This window comes from Taudactylus pleione, unplaced genomic scaffold (genome assembly GCF_031769625.1).
Source record: "Taudactylus pleione unplaced genomic scaffold, aTauple2 ptg000170l, whole genome shotgun sequence".
NCBI lineage: Eukaryota > Metazoa > Chordata > Amphibia > Anura > Myobatrachidae > Taudactylus > Taudactylus pleione.
In genome coordinates this window covers 4,080,506-4,101,640 of record NW_028284572.1, presented here as the reverse complement: position 1 = coordinate 4,101,640, position 21,135 = coordinate 4,080,506, and positions in this window count along the sequence as shown.

The following is a 21,135-nucleotide window of genomic DNA, read 5'->3' as shown; positions in this document are numbered from 1 at the left end:
AAGATTGGATTAGAAGTCTCTGACCTAAATATTAACCCAGTCACGTGGTCAGACCACCACTCAATTTGCTTCTCAGTTGCAACCCCTCAAAATAGAACTTTACCCATGGAGTTGACAAGGTATCGTCCAAGGAGGGGCATGACCTCCCAGGCTCTTGCAGCAAACCTGGATCTTTCGGCAGTAATGGGGGCCTGCGAAGATCCTTGTTCTCTAGTCCACTACTATAACAGATGTGACAGCTGCAATGGATATTATCTCCCCTGTGCGTATACGACCCCGCATACCACACCGTCAAGCCCCTTGGTTTGACAATAGTGTTAGTGAACTCAAGAAAAGGGGGCATAGATTTGAAAGACGATGAAGGAAGACTAACCTGGTAAAGGATAAGTTAACACTAATCAAACATATTAGAGAATATCAATCAACAATCACCCATAAGAAAACAGTTCCCTTCAAATGAGATCAAGGCAGCAAACAATAGGCCAGCTCAGCTTTTGCGTACAGTGGAGATGCTTTGCAAACCAGCATGCCTGCAGCTTGATGAAACCCTCTCCCAGTCCAGATGCAATGAGTTTGCAAAATTCTTTGCAGATAAAGTATTCTCCATCCGGGCTGGAATCCCCATAGTGCCATCAAAGGATTGCAAAACTACCAAGCCTGCAAAGGTAAGCCACCTGTCTCCCTGGAACAGCTTTGACATAATGGATGTAAAAGACATTGCCAAAATTATCAGAATGTTGCGACCCACCACCTGTGATCTGGACCCTGCCTCAACTAATTTTCTCTTAGGGTGTATGGACATGATTGGCCCTGTAATTGCAAAAATAGTTCAATGCTCTTTGCAAAGGCATTTTTCCAGAACCACTAAAGGAAGCAATTGTTAGACCACTTCTAAAAAACCTAATTTAGACCCCGACTGCATGATCAACTGTAGACCAGTATCAAACCTTCCTTTTCTAGGAAAGGTCATTGAGAAAGTGGTGGCAATGCAACTGGAAACCCGCCTGTCTACCCATGATATTTAGGATCCATTCCAGTCAGGGTTCAGGAGAAGACATAGCACTGAAACAGCTCTGGTATGTGTGCATAATGATCTTCTGATGGCAGGAGACAGAGGTGATTGTTCAATCTTAATCCTTCTGGATCTCTCAGCAGCATTTGATAATGTGGACCACGGGATTCTAACTGAGCACCTGAAAAATTTCTGTGGACTGGATGGTACAGTCCTTAGGTGGATCAAATCATTTCTGACCAGCAGGTCACAGAGAGTTTCTTCTGGAGTAAACTCTTCATCACCAGTGCCACTTTCATGTGGTGTCCCACAGGGTTCTATACTATCTCCCATGCTTTTTGCAGTATACATGCTACCATTGGGTGAAATAATCAGACGTCATGGCCTGGTGTACCACTGCTATGCAGATGATACACAACTGTACCTGTCCTTTGCTCCAGGTACAAAGGACCCCATAGCAACCCTAAATGGCTGCCTAGCTGAGCTTCAAGTGTGGAAGAGTGCCAGTTGACTGCGACTGAACCCTGATAAAACAGAGGTCCTTATAATAGGTCACAAGTCAGAGCTACAGCATAGCCAACCAACAGGACTTACGCTTGGGGGATCAGAATTACAAAACACTGAACATGTGCGGAATCTTGGATAGTGGCTTGACACTTAAACATCAGGTATCAGCCACAATCAAATCCTCATTCTTTCATCTGAGGAACATTGCCAGAATCAAGCACTTAATTCCCTCAGAAGATCTGCCTAAAGTCATACATGCATTTATATCATCACGCCTAGACTACTGCAATGCCCTCTACCCTGGACTCCCAGCAAAAGAATTGCACCGCTTGCATATGGTACAAAACGCAGCTGCCGGGCTATTAGCCAACCAGCCCCGTTCCAGCCACATAACACCCACTCTCTACTCCCTTCACTGGCTGCCTGTCAGATGGCAAATTGTTTTCAAGATTGGATTACTAACTTACAAAGCCCTACATGACCATGGCCAAGGTACCTAAAGCAGCTTCTGATTCCGTACCATCCCACACGAGTACTGCGATCCGTTGACGAAGGGCTATTAACAGTACCTAGAATCTCCCGGAATTCGTCTGGGGGTCGAGCTTTCAGTTTTGGGGCTCCAACCTTATGGAATTCACTTCCCCGCACAGTTCGAGAGGCCTCCACTCTAGAATCCTTCAAAAATAGACTCAAGACTTACCTCTTCACCTAAACTAATGCCCTTGTTTAAGCTTATTTTGTGTTTTGTACTGCAAAGGCAAATGTAAAGCACTTTGAGTCCTTTAGGAGAAAAGCGCTATATAAATAAAATTATTATTATTATTATATAAATATATATATATATATATTAATAAATATATATATATATATATACTGTATATAGACGGCGGCACTCAATGCTTTAATAAAGACACTGCAGGCAAAGATAGTTCACCAACGTTTAAATGTGCATGGCATTTTCGTCACACCCTGACTTAACTGCCACACGCATTGAAATGTTGGTAAACTATCTCTGCCTGCAATGTCTTTATTGAAGCAATGAGTGCCGCCGTATATATATATATATATATGTATATATATATATATATATATATAAAACAGAATTGAATGGAGTGCCAATCGCACTGGATTTCTATTGATGAGAGGAAGGTTTGCGCCAACTCTTTTTTGATTGATGCATCCCTATGAATTTAACCCCGTCTTTCAAGATTGTAGTATCATCAAGGATATTAATGTTTGCCACCTGGATGTGAACTTGTCTGTATAGATATATATACAGTTTAAGGGTGTGCAATAATAAATTTTTTATATTCTCTTTTTATATATATTTATTAGATATATATTTCATGTAGGCACTAGCACTTTGTTTTGGATTTGCACAATTTTTTGCACTTTATATTGGAAATATTTAATACTCTAGCACCTTATCTGTAGAAATGTCTCAAACAACTGTGGATGAGCCAGGGGGCTTTAATAAAAATCAACTTACCATTAGGTCAGACACTTAGTTTCTCAGAAAGTGAATCTGAGGCGATTTGGTTTACAGAGAGGTTTGATGACACTGAATTAGAGATGACACCGGAGGATATATACACAGCATTACTTAAAATGAAAAAAAGAGAGATCGATTTTTTGATGCATGGGATAACCCTTTCTGAATATCAACGTGAGAAAAAAATACCCCGTGGTTTTAGAGTTAGGAATACACCCACGATAGGCAGATATAACAACGAATTCTATCATCGGTGGGTTGCTGTTTTAAACAAATGTGCTTTTGACCTAATGACCTTAGTTATAGAGGAATCAGCCCAGGAGTTGGCTAATGTCAGACAGGGAATTCTAGACTTTGAATCACTGCACAAGTCAAATTTGACTAAAGATATAAAAGGTAGCTGGCTGGAAAAATAAGCTCTCCAAACAGAGACTTATAAACGGGACATTATTGCCTTTAAAAAACAAAAGATGGAAAAGGTGAATAAGGATTACGCTGAACAGAGGGTATATAGATGGCTGGCAGGTCCAGACAATAGAGGATATTCCCAAAGAAGGCAGAGGTACCGAGGGGTTAAATTCAATCAAGGAACCCATACATCGAGTGAAGCTTATTCAACATCAGGAGATGAGACTATATATACTCAGGAGAATGCCTCAACAAGTCGTAAACCCCCTGTAGGGGTAAATACCCGCGCTGGACATGGAAGAAACCAACAAGGAGAGGGGGCCAATGCAAGAAAGCAACCTAGTGTTCAATTTATCATCAAGACACCTTACTCCCATTGAAAATGATGTATTAAATAAGGGCCTTAGTTTTGTAACAACAATAACCTTTAAGGAACTTGATTGGAAAATTGATCAATGCCATCTACATCGACAACTGAAACTCAGAGAATTCTTTGGAAACAAACAGGAGAATAGTATTACACCTACAGCACCTGAACCTAAATTTAAGAGACCTTCAAACTTTGAGCCAATGACCAATAATACATCCATCGCAGCATTTATGAAGGCACTAGATATACAGGTGATTGAGTCAGCTAAAAAAGATACACCTGTTAAATATAATCTGTCTCGTGAAGAATTTCAAGCCTTAAAAAATTTGAGTACCTATAAGGATGTGGTATACTGCCCAGCTGATAAAGGCGGGGGGATTGTCGTACAAGATGTGCTTCACTACCACGAGGAATTGATCAGACAATTGTTGGATACAGATGTTTATCTTAAATTAAAAGCCAATCCCACAACTGAATATAAACTGGAGTTGGATCAACTGCTGGAAAAAGCTGTTTGTGATGGTCTTATAGATTCGGAGACCAGTATGTTTTTGAAAACTGATTTTCCGATAGTGCCTTTACTTTATAGCTTGCTGAAAATACACAAGAGCTTGTTGAACCCTCCGGGACGGCCGATTATTTCCGCCCGAGGGTCTTTGACTAGTGTAATCTCAGAATATCTGGATTTCTATATTCAACCTTGTGTACAAGCTAAAGAATCATATCTTAAAGATACTACATCACTTTTGAATAAATTGGAAGAATTAGGACCCATCCTGGCAAACACGTGGATGTGTACATTAGACATAACAAGTCTCTATACTAATATCCCTCACCGTGGTGGGTTACGGGCGATGTATGAACTCCTGCACAACAACCCATTGTACAAGGGACCTGATTTAAAAAATTTTCTAACATTATTGGAATATATTCTCCATAGGAACTATTTTTATTACAATGGAGAATACTACGTACAACAAATGGGATGTGCGATGGGTTCACATGTAGCCCCTACATATGCGAACTCCTATATGTACTATGTTGAACAGGAAATGTTCTTTAATAGAGAAGTGAGAGAGAAAATACTTTTCTATTCAAGATTTAATGATGATGTTATCTTATTCTGGCTGGGCAGTTATGATGAGTTTGTGTCCTTAATTGAAAACATCAATAAAATGGAGTGCCCTATAAAATTTACTTACAAACTAAGCTTGGAAGAAATAGCATATCTTGATGTCATCATCTCTTTACAAAATAATAAAATAGTTACAGAGATATATACGAAACCAACTGACCGTAATACATTACTCATGTGTAATAGTCATCATCCGAAGGTGGACAAAAAGAGTCTTCCGTACTCACAACTACTTCGAGTTAAAAGGATTACAAATGAAGAGGAAAAACTTATGCGTGGATTGAACAATATGGTGAATAAATTCAAAGAGCGTGGATGGATACCCAGATGATCTTCTGCAGAAATCAGTGGAAAAAGTCAAAAAGCTACCACAGGATGTTTTGTTGAAAAAAACAGTACCAAATAAGGATAAGAAAAGATAGTCTACACTGGGTAAGAAGATTTAACACATCCCATCCGGTTGTAGAAAGTACCACTAAAGCTCTATGGCCCATTATACAAAGCGATAAGGACCTCCGTGATTTAAAACAGATGAGAGTGATGTCCTGTCTAAAAAGAGGAAGAAATATACGGGACTGGTTAGTAAAAGCAGATGTGACTGAACAGATGAAGTTGAGTATGCCTATCCAGATTAAATCAGGTGGATGTTATAAATGTACTGGGTGTACAACATGCAGACATATGACTGCTGGTAAACATTTTTTTCACCCTCATACTGGCAAACGTTATGATATTAGATTTGCTTTAACCTGTACGAGTAGTTATGTTGTGTATATGGTGAAATGCCCATGCGGCCTATGTTATATAGGTAAGACCATGCGCACCTTTAGGGAGCGCATGGCACTACATAGGTCCACAATTAGGGCAGCTTTGGGTGCTAAACCTTCTGAACAACCTATTGCAAGACACTTTGTTGAGCAGAGACATAATTTGTCTAATTTTAAGCATATGATTATAGACCACATTCCGGAGAGTCCTCGTGGTGGGGATAGACATAGAAAGCTATTGCAGGCTGAAGTGAAATGGATATTTTATCTAGATACTGTTAAACCAACAGGTCTTAATGATCACTTACAGTTTAATGTCTTTTGTTAATATTTTGAGTATTTTCTAAAAGATAGATATATAACTATTATGTGCTATTTTGATTAATTTGAAACTTAATCTTATGGATCATTAGTATACTTGAAAATTTTGGATATTAGTAGGATTGATTACCATATAGTGCAAATTTCCTATTTATTGTTTATCTGGATTGATTATTGTTTGTATATTTATGTTTGTATTTATACTTATATTTGTTTTGAGATTCCTAGTGTATTTAGGAATCTGGGCACTGTTGTTTATGTGGATATTTTTTCTTGGTGCAGGACGCTATCAGGTTGCCAGGGCAACTGAGGCGGCGACAGGGACACGTGTTTCCGGATGGCTTCAGGAAGTCCTGCGGGTGCCGCTGACGGAGCCAGGGAGATCCGAGCGTGTATCTGCAATGGGGGTATTTAAGGTAAGCTTCTATATTGCTCTTTTGTTCCTGATAACGAGTTGAATAAACTCGAAACGTTGAAGATGCAGTCTCTGTTTTAATGATATAAAAAACTGTGTCCGACGAGTGCCGCTGTACGTGGATGGATGTTTGTATATATTTATATATATATATATATATATATATATATATATACACAGTCCAAGGTGCGGCACTCTCCATAATAGAAACACAAGTCAAGTAGTTCAATCAACATTTCAGTACATTGGTACTATCTTCAGGATTACAAAAGATAGTACCAATGTACTGAAACATTGATTGAACTACTTGACTTGTGTTTTAATTATGGAGAGTGCCACACCTTGGACTGTGTACACATGAATTTTGTGATGGCACCCCTGCAGCTACTTATGTTTACTATGAGTGCCGGACCATCATAGACAAAAAAACCTTGCAGTTTCACATTGAATTTCTGCCACTCAAACTTCAAAAAGCAATAAAATTGCGATCATTAAGGCTGACGCCTTAATGGACGTGTTCCTTTATTAATACAGATATGGTATGCCATCACACCATGTGGTTAACTGCAGAATCAGCACTCTCACAGAGTGAGATTGCTGTCACTCACAAAATGGTGGAGCTGCTAATTCACATAATTGTGTGCTCATTGGAAAACACACATACAGTCTATGCAAATGAGGCATGAGCAGAACATAGAGCTGCGCAGATGGGATAAGAGAATGGTGGATGGGGGGAGAAGACAGAGCGGTGTGGATGTTGGAGACAGAAAGGCGTGGAGAGGGGAAGATTAAGCAGTACAGATTGGGGCTATCCCTGGCACGGTGGGTGCCGAGTTGTTAGTGTAATGTGGTGTAAAAAATAGAAGTATAATATTGTCTTTCCAGGAGAACTACAGATCCCAGCAAGCCTCCCCCACATGCTAGTACTTGGAGAACCACAAGTACCAGCAAGCAGAGCATTAATACCTATAGTACCCCTGTAAAAGAAATATAAAAAAACAAACAGACACCATTTGTTTTATTGCTCTGCACCTTCACTTGGGGGGCGGCAGACTTTAAGCTCTGCCCCAGGACTTCCACTGCATCTTCACCTGGAGGGCGCCACCCATCAAGGCCTTCCCTGGTGTCTTCTGTCTTCGGCAGCTCTTCATTGCTGCATTCTTGCCGATGGACTGGCCTGACGGCGCCTCATGCTGGCTTTATATAAGCCAGATGAGGGGGCGGGGCGACGACATCACGAGCCGTGATTCGCTCTCTGTGGCCATCTTTGAATTAAAAAACTGGAGTTTAGGTGCTATTTTTTAAATGGGCACGTGCGGTTCTCACCATTGAAGTCAATGGTGAGAACCATTCAATGGCTGAGAGGCGGAAAGCTCGCCTCTCTTAGCCAATGAGCGCTCAGCAGCGGCGTTTCCATAATTGCTTCAGGAAATTACAGGAGGCATCCTCTTGTCTGTGAGGGATGAAGTGAGTGCTCATATATAAATATATATATATCTAGCTGAAGTACCCGGCATTGCCCAGGTTTAAATCATCAAGTTATTAAGTTTTATTATGTGATGTCATCCAAGTCCATCCAGTGGAGGGCCCAGAACAGGTTCTCTAGGTCAAAGTTCTGCATGCTGCCCACCGCCGTGAGTTCCAATCGGGAGCCCAACCACTCCATTAGGCATCCTAAACCAATTTCTACCCCTCTGTGAAGTGTTCATCCAATTCATCCAGTGGAAGGCCCACAACAGGCTCCCTGGGTCAAAGTTCTGCCCCGCATCCCCAGGTCAAAGTTCTGCCCAGCGTACACTGCGGGAGATCCAATTGGGACCTCAACCCCCTAGTATGTCTACTGAAATCCAATGTCACCACTCCATTTAGTGGAAGGTTCAGGACTGGCTCCCCGGGTTAAAGTTCTACCAAGCATACACCAATGGAAGGTTCGACTGGGACCCTAACCCCCCTAAAACCTGGCCAGGAACCAACTGAACCATTTTGCGTTGGTTTCATCCAAATCGGTGTAGGGGTGTCCGAATGCATAACCAAACAAACATACAGACCAGTGAATTTTATATATAAGATATACAAACTGTGAAGATGGAGGTTCAGTGCTAGAGAGTGGAACAACATAGCATATTGGATGGGGAAGCACAGGAAATCTGAATAGAATTGAGTTTGATAAAAGAGCAGTGATATTAATGTAACCCACCCTTATTTTCAAAGGAATAGATGTTTAGTAATTCAATATATTACCACTCCCAGTATATAAATCTTTGGAAGGAGTTACCTAAAGGTGTTAATCATACAGGTACATGCCTCTACCCAAGTCTCTAATATACCTTATCATTCCACCTGGGGTAACTTGGGGAACCCTTTAACTCTAAATCAGAGTTAAATATTAGGTGGATGAAATTGGTATTTATGTTGGTATTTATCGATATAATATAGTAATATAATGACATAAAATAGGCTAGGCACATCAAATAATTAGTTTAGTGTTCTGGATCCAGCAAGTAATGGTTCCTCAACCTGTATAATAATAGGTTAATTGACAAAGTATTCACAGTTCTTTCCACATAGGAAAACTAAATGACAAAGCCTCTCAGGAGGTATCATCCCATTTACCACATAAATCTAAAGTACAATAGTCTGTATGTGATTTAAACAGGATGGGTACAGGGTGCCAGCGCTCGGGATCCCAGTAGTCAGAATCCCGATGCCGGCATCCTGACTAGGTTACAATGCTGATGCTCACAGGTAAGTAAACCTAACCTAACCCCTAACCCTACCCCTAAACCTAACCATCCCTCCCCACAGGCTAAACCTAACCTTCCCCCCTAGTGCCTAAACCTAACTCTCCCTCCCCACAGCCTAACCCTAACCGTCCCCCTAGTGTCTAACCTTAACCCTCCCTTTAACCCCATTCGGGATATCAGCGCTTAAACCCATAAAGGAAGGTTAAACTTAATATTACACTAGATCCTACACCAGGCATACATACTGTATATCCCAACACTACAAAAATGCACCCTTACATGAATCAAAAGGAGTCCTGTTTTACTCAAAGCTCTACACTGGCCACAGGCAGCTAATGACAGTGTACCAATACTATACATGTAAGTATAGTATATATACATATATATATATATATATATATATACTGTATATATATATCTATATATATCTATATATATATATTATACCCATAACACTTATTATTTAACTACAGTATACAGTATTTAAACACTGAATGTTAGAATGTAACCTTGCGAGCAGGGCCCTCTTACCTTTATGTATGTCTTTTACATATGTTTTTTATGTATGTATGTATGTATGTATGTCTTTTACAACACAGTAAAATTCAAATTATAAAGTGCAACGGAATTTGCTGTGCTATATAAGAAACTGTTAATAAATAAATAATAAATAATGTTACATAAGCAGTTGTTATAATGTTGCCGTATCAGGCATAGTGCCAACTACAAATCTATCTTCTAGAAGTAATGATCCATGACAGTTAATTCATGTTGGTTACATATTATTGTAACTTCTGCAAAAATAGCATAAAGACACTTCAGTTTCATTTTTTGTAAACTGTCTCTTTCGAGAGATAATGACTAGTATGTAGCAAGTACTAATGCTGTTTTAGAAAATCAGCAAATTCTGAGCCTGATTCACTACCGATCGCAACTGCGATTACGCACGATATCGGGCGATTGTTGAGATCAGCGCATGCGTATGCATCACAGTTTCTGTGCGCGAATCAGCCACTGCATTCGGGAGTGCTATCGCAGTGACTGCACAGACCCATCGCAGAGAGATTGAGAGGAGGTGCCGTTTGTGGGAGGTGATGGGGGGGTCAGCAAAACGCAGACGTGCCAGTGCGTTTGAATGCCGTTGCATGGGCCTGCATGAATTATCCACTGCGATGCCATATACAGCTTGAGTACTCATAGCGTGCAATGAAGTTAGCAATTCCTGAGTAAGTCAGAGCTTGTACAAGTATGCATGAGACTGCGATTGTACTCGATGATACTGATGGTTTCACAGTCTTGCTAAGGATTACGGATGGATGTCAAGAAAAGTGGGCATCCTTATGTTATGCTGCGATGGCATAGCATCGCAATGAATTAGCATACTATGCAGGGAGACTGCATCGCTATTGCAATTGCAGTTGCGATCCGTAATGAATCAGGCCCTCTATGCAGTATTCAGGTGGTTATGTGACTGTTAGATAACTCCTGTTGTCTAGGAGCTCTCATAGTTCTGAATTCTGTCACTATTATACAACCGCTCTATCACCAAAATAACTGTTAGGCTGTCTCCTAAGGAACAACTTCAACTGGCTGGAAATGGGGAGTTATTTAGCTACAGGCAGCTTCTTCCTCAGATTACTGGTGCTAATCAGTGACTGTATTTGTCGCTCTTTGCATTTATGGAATCGTGTTGCTGAAAATGGACTATTCTGCCACTAGATAATTGCTTTGACTACACAGCTCCGTTTTTCAGTCAGCCTAGTCTTAGCTGTCAGTTATTGCAGAAGATTAAATAAAGGTGAGATGAATTATGCAATAGGTTTGTATTGTATGTAATTGTTATTCTCTGTCCTTTAGGATTTAAATTTTTATACTAGTAAAAGTTAATTTGGTTTATCCTGCTATATTATTATTATTATTTATTTATTGAGTGCCAAAAGGGGTCCACAGAGCCTTACAAAGTACATAAACAGAATGAGCAAGACAAGAAACAAGTGACTTACAGTAAAAAAACTCTGCAAAGCCACACCCCCTATATGTGCTGATCTTGGAGGCATCACACCCCTGTTCTCGGCACACAGTGAGCTTAACCAGTGCTGCGGCAGCTGCTGGGTCAGCCCACTGCCTCTCCCCTGCCTCTCTTTAAGTTCAAGCTGCTCGGTGACACCATCCAACGGGGTGACACCAAAATAGCAGAGCAGCACTGCTATTTTGGTGTCACCCCCTCGGATGGTGTCACCCAGTAAGGCCCGCACCCCCCTAGTGACGCCAGTGGCTGGCCCATCACTGTGGTAGTCTAAAATAAGTCTGTTTTCAATACAAAAAATACTCTGCTTATACTCTAAAAATTGAGAATGCCTTCAAATATGCATAGTTTTCATTCCATGCAGTCATCAGCATATATTAGAGAACAAAATATATTTTTTGTATTTGTGTACATCTAACCAGAAACACCAAATGCAGATACTGTATACTGTATACTGAAACAGGCCAGTCATCACAGCTTCCAGCAACCATGATTATGTCCTTCATCTGGAGAGCAGTGGCCTGCTTAAGCTATTTTGGATAGGTCATGCTGCACCATGACTTCTGGCATTTTCACCATCCTCTCTTCTGTCAGATGTTTGCTCTTCTATCTTCACCTGGTGGGCCTGTTTAAGTCCTTTTTCAATGGTTGCCGCCATCCAGGGCTTCCGGCATCTTCTTTCTTTTTTACTCTTCATGAGCTCTTATCCACTCCTACGCCACCATCGGACGGACCTCATGCCACCTCGTGCTGGCTAATATAAGCCAGTGACATTTATTAATTATTATTTATTTATTAACAGTTGCATATTCCGTTGCGCTTTACAATTGGAAACATTTATAGAACAAAACAGGGTAATAACAGACAGACATAGAGGTAAGAGGGCCCTGCTTGCAAGCTTACAATCTATAGGGAAATAGGCATTGATACACAAGGATAGGTGCTATATATATTGCAATTTGGTCCGGCCAAATGCAGAGTTTCTTGGTGGGCTGCATGATCCAGTCACACAGGAATGTCGGCCAAATGTCAGGAGTATGTGAAGGAAAGACAATATGTGAGGTTATGTGTGGACTGTGAGAGGGGATGTAATAAGACATGGAAGCTATGAAGGTTATGTGGTCAGTTCTGGAATCTGATAAGCTTGTCTGAAGAGGTGAGTTTTCAGGGAACGCTTGAAAGATTGAAGACTAGAGGTAAGTCTTATTGTGCGTGGTAAGGCATTCCATAGAGTGGGTGCAGCCCAAAGAAAGTCCTGTAACCGTAAATGGGAGCAAGTAAAGCGCGGGGATGAGAGACGCAGATCTTGTGCTGAGCGGAGAGGTCGCGTTGGGAGATATTTTGAGATGAGTGAAGAGATGTATGTTGGTGTAATTCGGTTAATGGCCTTATGTGTAAGTAACAGTATTTTGTATTGAATACGGTAGAAAACCGGCAACCAATGGAGGGACTGACAGAGCGGGGCAGCAGACGATGTACGTTTGGCAAGGAAGATAAGCCTCGCAGCTGCATTCATAATGGATTGTAATGGCAATAGCCTGTTTTTGGGAAGACCAGTAAGGAGACTATTGCAATAGTCAATGCGGGAAATAATGAGTGCATGGATTACAGTTTTTGCAGTGTCTTGTGTGAGATATGGTCGAATTTTGTATATGTTTTTTAGATGTATGTAACATGATTTTGAGACAGATTGAATGTGGGGAACAAAGGACAATTCAGAATCAAGGATGACACCAAGGCAGCGAGCTTGTGGGGTGGGTGGATTGTTGAGTTATCAACAGTGATAAAGAGATCAGATTGGTAACTGTTATTGGCCGATGGAAATATAATTAATTCTGTTTTAGAAATATTAAGTTTCAGGTAGTGAGATGACATCCAAGATGAAATGGCAGAAATACATTCAGTGACACGGACCAATACAGATGGTGATAAATCTGGAGATGATAGGTAGATTTGAGTATCATCCGCATACAGATGGTACTGAAATCCAAAAGAGCAGATTAGTTTGCCAAGAGAGGTGGTATAGGTTGAGAATAGCAAAGGACCTAAGACAGAGCCTTGCGGTACTCCAACTGATAGAGGTAGTGAAGAGAAGGTAGAATCAGAAAAATGAACAGAAAAAGAGCAGATAGGTAGGAAGAGAACCAAGAAAGAGCTGTGTCCTTAAGACCTAGGGATTGTAATGTTTGTACGAGTAGAGAGTGGTCAACAGTGTCAAAAGCAGCAGAGAGATCTAGAAGAATTAGGAGTGAGTAATGGCCTTTAGCCTTGGCAGTGACCAAATCATTTACTACCTTAGTCAGTGCTGTCTCTGTGGAGTGTTGGCAACGAAAGCCAGACTGAAGTGGGTCCAATAAGTTGTGGGTGTTAAGAAAGTGTGTGAGGCGGGTGTACACAAGTCTCTCCAGTAGCTTGGAGGGGCATGGGAGCTGGGAGATAGGACGGTAATTTGAGAGAGTGTTAGGGTCAGAATTTTGTTTTTTCACAATGGGAGTAACCACTGCATGCTTGAACAGTGATGGAAAGATGCCAGTAGAAAGAGAGAGATTACAGATTTTAGTTAGAGTTGGGATGAGCACAGGAGACAGAGCTTTACTAATTTGTGAGGGTATAGGATCTAGAGGAGAGGTAATAGAGTAGGAGGATGAGAAGAGTGTAGATACTTCATCTTCATTTGTGGGGTCAAATGAAGAGAATGTGCCAGAGGGTTCAGGTAGGGAATTGAGCAGGTCACTAGCTGAGGAAGAGAGTAACATTTCATTTCGGATATTACCAATCTTGTCCTTGAAATAGGAGGCAAGATCTTGTGCACAGATAGTAGCAGGTGGCTTGGGTGAGGGAGGGGTAAGAAGCAGCTTAAATGTATTAAAAAGTCGCTTGGGGTTAGACGCTTGAGCAGAGATAAGAGATTGGAAATATGTTTGCTTGGCAGTGTCCAGAGCAGTACGATAAGAGTTGTAGATAGACTTATATGTGAGAAAGTCACGTGGAGTGCGAGACTTTCGCCACTGACTTTCTACTTTACGTGAGAGTTTTTGTAGATGCCTTGTTAAGTTAGAATGCCATGGTTGACGTCTAAGTCTACGTGGTGTGTGATGGATAGCAGGAGCTACTTCATTGAGGGCTTTTACTAGAATCTGGTTTAGGTGTGATGCAGCAGTCTCAGGAGAAGTGAGTGCAGAAATTGGTGAGAGACGTTGTTGTAGAGAGGTAGATAGTTGTTGAAAGTTAATTGCATTAATATTTCTGCGGGTTTTAGGAGGTTTGGTTGATTTCACTGACATTGAGGTTGATGTAATGGAGGAAAGTGTGCAGGTGATAAGATTGTGATCTGAGAGAGGGAAAGGAGCATTAGTGAAATCAGAAACTGAGCATAGTCTGGTAAATACAAGATCAAGGCAGTTGCCCTCCTTATGAGTAGAGGAGTCAGTCCATTGGGAGAGGCCAAGAGAGGAGGTTAGAGAGAGTAGTTTGGAGGCATGAGGAGATTGTGGACTGTCAATGGGGATATTGAAATCACCCATAATGATGGTGGAGATGTCTGAGGATAGGAAGTGAGGGAGCCAGGCTGAAAAATGTTCCAGAAATTGTTGCAGTGGCCCAGGCGGGCGATAGATAGCAGCAACTCGCAGAGAGAAAGGGGTGAAAGTCCTGATAGAATGTACTTCAAATTATGTAAATGTAAGTGAAGGTAACTGTGGGTGAACTGTGAATGTGAAAGATTGGGAGAGTAATATTCCTACCCCACCTCCTTTACAATTGCTAGGCCTGGAGGTGTGTGAGAAGTGTAGGTTACCATGTGAAAGTGCAGCAGGGGAGATAGTGTCTGATTGTGTTAGCCATGTTTCTGTTATTGCCAGAAGGTTGAGGTTAGTTGAAATAAAGAGGTCATGGATGGATGTTAGCTTATTGCAGACAGAGCGGGAGAAGTAAAGTAGTAAGCTTCGAATGGCTCATCGTGGCCGTCTTAGATTTGCACTGTAACAAGCTGTAATTGGCTCTCTTACGACGCCATTTTCAAATTGTGCTGTTGTGATTGACGGGGCTGACTCTGCAGATTTAGGCACACTATTGTGCCTGTTGGGCAATGGTCACTGGACCCACGGCCGCTGGCGGACTCTGCTGCGCTGGCCAGCAGGGACTGGATCCCCTAGGACAGGCCCTCCACTATGACCGAGACTTCCGCCAGACCCTCCTACAGCAGCACTCACCATAAACTGAGCCAAAAATTTGTTTCCTCATTGGGACCTGTTTACCTTGCTATAACCCGTTACAGGTATTTGGATATAACTACATTGCTTCAATCGAAGCCGTAAATTTATAACAAATACTGTAAGAGCAAAATGTATGCCCAAAGGAAATAACAAACATATCATAATGGGCATATGATTAACTCACCGACCATAGTACTTTACACAGCATTTATCTCCGTACTGTGGCCCTGATTCAGAGCCGGACACTCTGACAGAGCGCTCGCTCTGAATCAGGGCCGTCCCTCCTACTTTTTGGAGCGGCCTCCTGGCCGCTCGCATAGCTGTGGGTTATCACCCACAGCTATAGTGAGTGGCCAAAATTATGGTCGCGATGGTCAAGACCATCGTGACCATCGGGCTTGCGACGAGACCCTTACGGTAGGGTCTCACTGCCACAAGCCCTGGAGTGCTTTTGGCTCTATCAGAGCCAAAATCACTCCCACTGACATCACTAGTGATGTCAGTGGGGCCGGCCCCAGACGGTAGGCGTTCCCATGGGAACGCCTCCGTCTGGGAAGCCACGTCCCGGCATGCCCACCAAAGGGGGCGCGCTGTCAATCACCATCGACAGCACGCCCCCTTTGGTGCGAAACCCATAACGACAGCTTGGCCGTCATTATTCGGGTCTCGCGCATGCGCATGACGGAGCCGCCTCCATCGGGCGCATGCGCACTTGGGCAACATCGACCCGCTTGCGAGCGCTCAGTGCTCGCGAGCGGGTCTGAATCAGGTCCCGTGTGTGTTTAATTTTTTTTTAACGAATAGATTATAATTGTTTTAAATAAATTCTCTTTATTATTAGTTTTGAAACTGGTGTCCTGTGGTTTTGTCATGACTCAAGAGTTTGTTTATATCAACTGTAATTTATTTTTATATTAGTAGTGCCGCCCCCACTGTATAATTACTTGAGCCCAGGTAAATGCACGATGATGAGCGATACCAACACTGGCAATGTAATTGTGCTTATCTCATTGTAAATGCACTGCTTATGCTCATAGGTGATTTCCTTGTTGCGTGTGAATACTTCATGTTTTTGTCTTCATGGTTTAGCTTTTTTTTTCATACACTTGATTACAGAGGTGTTGCAAGTTCTAATAGCAAATATGTAGTTTGCAAGTAAAACAAATGGTTAAAAATATGAGTGTAAGGATATGTGACATATACCGGATGTAAACCTGGCATGTATGCAATTTGCAATACTTTGCTCTCTAATGTGTTTTTTAAATTGCAGCTGACGCCTATGATTCCAACTCCAACGAAGTCCGACTGTGGCCTGCGATTCAGAAGATTTAGGGGACTATTCATGTACATTACTAGATCCGGTGTGATATTTCTTTATGTATCGCATCAGTTTAATGTGATATATAGCTGTTTTGTGTTGTAATTCATTTATACTTAAGCTGCCCATCCACTAGGCGATGCGGGGACGACGGCACAATTACGACGCTGTCATCTCCCACGGGGTGAAGTCCGGAGAGGTCTTCCTCCCGGGTCCTCCAAGACTCCCAGCAGTCTTCAGCAGTGACGGGCAGAGTCAGCAGGGCACTGGTCTCCAGCAGGCTGCAGGACCCCCTCCTCAGCGGCTCCCAGCAGCGGACAGTCAATGGCAGCAGCGTCCCTCTAGACAGGTGAGTGACAGTGCTCCCTCTCTTGGCACTCTGCTGTATGGTGGCGGGTTCATCCCCGAACATGGCAACCTGACGGCGGTCGTCAGGTTGACTGTCATGTTCTGACGATGATTGATGTTAAAAACGACCAGTGGGCGCGTACATCGCTGGTAATTTTTAACCTTTTACTGCCCGATTTGCGGGCGATTACAAAATGATGGAGCGATAACGACCGTCGTTATCGCCCCATCGCTAGGTTTAATCACATAGTGGATGGGCAGCATTCCCTTTGGGGCAAAGCAAAACAATGGCTTTCGGCTATTCTGTCTTCTCCTGCGGTCCTCTGGTCTATCTAGGAGTTGGAATGGAAGTGTTATCTGCGCATGCACCGCCATCTGAGACTAGCAGGTCACATCAGACCTGCTGCAAAGGATGCTGGTCTAGAAAGGGGTGGAGCAAGTGTCAGGTGATGAGCAGAGAGCAGGGGAGTATTCAACTGAGATGGCGAATCTGTTATATGATTCGCTCTCCCCATACTACTGTAAGCAATACAGACATGGAGCGGGGCCATTGATGGAGAAATAATCAACTTTTCCAGAGTAACCCACTTACTGAATTGAACAAAGCAGCAAAAATCTCTATTTTCAGTTGAACAGTTCTCTACTTCATGAAGAGACCCCTTATTTTCTTAAGTGTTATTTGTCAGCTAAAATAATGTTTTTGTTTTTTTTTTCATTTTATCATTTTGACTTGAAAATACCTGAAAAAAAATGTACTTTTCACCTGAAAATACCAGTAAGCTAAGCACTAATAGATTGTGATAAGATTTTGTCAGTGACATACTTTTCTATTTAATAGATAGTATTTGGTGACAGAATAGATGTTTCTAATGCTCCCCTCAGGCAAACCAGCAGAACCCGGCAGGTCTGTGATATCAGAAATAAAGCTATCACAGTTTGTGTGAACAATCTCACATGAAAGTGTTTGTACTGTATTTTTTTTTTAGCTTCACCCGAAATACTAAGCTTTATGTTGAGATTGAGAAATATTGTTAGCTGTGAGAGATATAAATCCTTCCTGGTATTGCACACATTATTTTCAATTACTGTGAAGTCTCAGAAGAAAATGTCACTGACTGTTCTGATTAAAAGTGTTTTATGATATGAAACTGTATATATAATCATGTGTAGTTAAGTTAAAATATATGTCATTATTAAAGGATAAGTAAAGGTAAAAATGGATGCAATTTTACTTGTAAGTGCTGTGTGACACTCAATGAGTGTACTGTTCTAAGGGCCTGATTCAGACCCACTCGCAAGCGGGTCGATGGTGGGCCATGCGCACGTGCAGCGGCCGCACTGCGCTTGCACAAGCCCCGGAGCGAGAGAAATTCTCTCACTCCGTGGCTCACTACAAAATGGGTGGCTGTCGATGTTGATCGACAGCTCGCCCCATTTTGTAGGAGGGACGGGGGGGTGGCTCCACAAACGGAGGCGTTCCCAAGCGAACGCCTGCCGTTTGTGGGTGGCCCCACTGACCCACTGACATCACCAGTCATGTCAGTGGGAGAGCTTCTGGCTCTATTAGACCCGGAAGCTCTCTGGGGCTTGCAATCACGAGACCCTACCACAAGGGTCTCGTCGCAAGCCCCGATGGTCTTGACCATCGCGACCATCATCCTGGCCGCTCGTAACAGCTGTGGGTGGTCACCCACAGCTATGCATGAGGCCGCAGAAACAAACAAAAAAAAAGGCCCTGATTCAGAGCGAGCGCTTTTTCAGAGCGTCTGGCTCTGAATCAGGCCCTGAGTGTGGTGTGTTGGAGTGTCACACTGTCTCTGGATCATCTTGGGTTCTTCCGGAGTGTCACCAAATAGATACAGGCAATAAATTGAACAATTGGGTAATATTTGTCTAACCAAGAAGCAATCTTCACAAAAGCATTTCAATACATAAATTACATTAAGATTTGTTCAACACATTTTAAGCGATTAAATTACACTTGGATACGCCCATTTTATTATAACTGGAACTCTGGATTCTCGATCCGACTGCGGAAAAAATAGGTTAAAAGCAAACATACATATAGCTTCACATTCATGTGTAATAGCATAAATGAAGAAACTATGACCAACAGCTACTCTGTGCACCAGAAAGCAAAACACAATGTAATCCTCTCTGACTTTTCTTGCTGAGTTATACCCCTTTTACACCTAAATTCCGGATCAGACCCAGAATTTAGCCGGCTCCTCCCCAGGACATTCACGAGTCGACGCCGTTCACACCGGAGTCGGGTCTGCATAGACCTGGCTTTTCCAGCATTGAAGTGGACGCTTGGAGATGACGTCATTTCCAAGCGCCACTGAAGGCGGATCAATCACCCCGGATGCGGTGCGCTCTAGGTCATTGTGACCAAGAGCATGCCGTTCACACTGCAGGGTTTCACGGGTTACTCTCGTGTTAAACTCTGCAAGTTACCTGTACCTCTACATTCATTCTGCCTTGAAAAAGACCCTAGCAAAGGGTCAAAATGCATCGGAAAAAGTGTGGCTTTATCCCCGTGGAGGTCCAGAGGATTGGAGGATCTTTTCCAGCAGCTAGACAGTGTCTTTCCGGAGGAGCACTCCTGGGACTCCTGAGGACTTTCACCCTATGCTTATACAGAACTGTTACTATCCAGTTCTGAAAGCCCTGCTGGTAATTAGCCCTTTTTTATCCTTAGCCATCAGGGGGAATATATGTCACATCCACATAGATAGAGGAATCATTATTGTGTTATTAATGTCTTTTATGTGTTTTATGGATTAAACAGTATTACACTATCTTTTTCTTCTATGTATTTTATCTCCTATATCCCCTATTGTGAGAACATTGGGAGACGATGTCATATACAGCGAGAAGGAGAACACTCAGGGATTTCTTGTCCTGCATACCATTTGGAAGACAGAATGGACTATGACTTATCATTGATTACCAAAAAGGAATGTAATCTTTTTTACCGTTTGAGTAACACGGGTTTCAGCGCTGTTGGTTTTCACACCCATCTTTATTTTTGAGCTATAAAGCATCTGAGTTCACAACCAGTTCAGCTACATGACCATAACATGGACCATCTCGGTGCGCCAGAATATTCAGCCCCCAATAATCACCCGGAAATGCGCAACACATTTATAATACATTTATGATGCTGTGTGTCTTAATGTGGGCACACACCATGGAACACATGTGCTGTGTGAGTTTATAGACTTTCACTCACAGCCAGTAGAAAAAAATCACTCAACTACATGAACATCTGCATTATGTACCACTCAGAATCAGGCCCATAGACTCTGACTATGGGGCATATTCAATTAGTCGCGGGTTTTCACCCGCAGCTAATTGTTGGGCAAAAGTCCCGCAACGCGGGGATTAGCTATTCAATTAAAATGCTTTTTGCTTGCGTCAATAGAACGGGACTCGCGCGTGTGAACACACTGATTCCACGAGAACTGTGGAATCCCCTCTCGCGCGAGGCCGAATAGGATGGCTTCACGCGGATTTTGCCTTGTACCTACATGAGGTGCGAGGTAAAGTCAGACAGCGGGGACTCGCGCATGGGGTCTCGGGGACTCCCGCACGTGGAATCCCCGCTAATTGAATTCCGACCAGCGCGACAATTAGCAGCGGGAATTGGATATGCCCCAATGTATAGATTGTGATGTCATTGTGACTATACTCTCTGTGGGGGAGATTTATCAATGCTTGGAGAGAAATAAAGTGGAGAAAGATAAAAAAAAAAACCAACCAATCAGCTTCTAAATTTAATTTTTGAAATACAGCTCAAAAAGTGACAGAAGCTGATTGGTTGGTACTTTTTATCTCTCTCCACTTTATCTCTCTCCAAGACTTAATAAATCTCGCCCTAAGTAACAAATTGTTGATATACAGTACTTACCTTTGGTAATGGGTTTAAGAACTTGACCCTTATTAACCATTGTTCTCTGATGTGCCTATGCTGTTAATCATTTTATATATGTGGTGCAGGGTTTGTTTACACTTTGTTATGGCCCCATCTCCACTGTTGAGGCTCGTTGATAATG